This window comes from Sinocyclocheilus rhinocerous, unplaced genomic scaffold, assembly GCF_001515625.1.
Source record: "Sinocyclocheilus rhinocerous isolate Xijiao unplaced genomic scaffold, SAMN03320098_v1.1 C35934883, whole genome shotgun sequence".
Lineage (NCBI taxonomy): Eukaryota > Metazoa > Chordata > Actinopteri > Cypriniformes > Cyprinidae > Sinocyclocheilus > Sinocyclocheilus rhinocerous.
Window position 1 is genome coordinate 1 of NW_015768145.1, and position 713 is coordinate 713.

Consider the following 713-nt stretch of genomic DNA (forward strand, 5'->3'; position numbering starts at 1 on the left):
ACATGTACATACATACACACATAAGTAGATAGATATAAAGGCATGATAAATATTGTGTGTATAATTTTTTTTTTTTTCATTTCATGTTAATGATGTTTTTGAGTTCGTCAACAAAATACATTAAAAAAGATGCGGTGGGGGGAGTAATCTGAAACATTTGAAAAACCTGGAAAACAATAGAAAATGTAAATGTAAAAGGAATTTATAGAAAATTTCAGCTACAGAAGATTAGCTTGCAAAGTTTTCATTCCCATGCAAAGTTTCAATCTTTGTTTCTGCATCAAAGGCCTCTACATGAAAGGTCTCTCATAACTAATACAAAGAGAGCTTCCCAAAATTCTCACCTGGGCCTGTAACTTTCTGCTGTTATTTACAATGCATACATAACACTTCAGTCCTGCTTAACAAAAACATGAGCCTTAAAGTTACAATCTACAAGCTCACTCACCAGGTCAAGGCTCTGCAGACGGAACCCATACGCTGCTCCTCTTTTACTGCTGTTCATGTAGTTCCCAAAGGCCAAGATGATCTGAACCAGGAGATTGATAAGTGAGCTGCATTGAAGGAGCACACCATACATACCTTTAAGCACAAATAAGGTCTACTCACCTCTAACATCTTCTTCAGCTTTGATGAAGATTTGAGGGACACGGAAGCTGCAATGATTGCATCTAATTGCTATGGAAACAGGTGGAGAAAAAGGATGATTTTTT

General features: G+C 36.5%; 1 long non-coding RNA gene across 1 annotated transcript; it reads right to left on the reverse strand.

Moving 5' to 3' along the window:
- Positions 1-131: 131 nt before the first annotated feature.
- On the reverse strand, positions 132-679 carry LOC107735270 (uncharacterized). Its single transcript, XR_001639352.1, has 3 exons — positions 610-679; positions 449-529; positions 132-166 (listed from the first exon to the last, which is right to left on the reverse strand). It is a non-coding gene; the product is annotated as an uncharacterized LOC107735270 (long non-coding RNA).
- Positions 680-713: the final 34 nt, after the last annotated feature.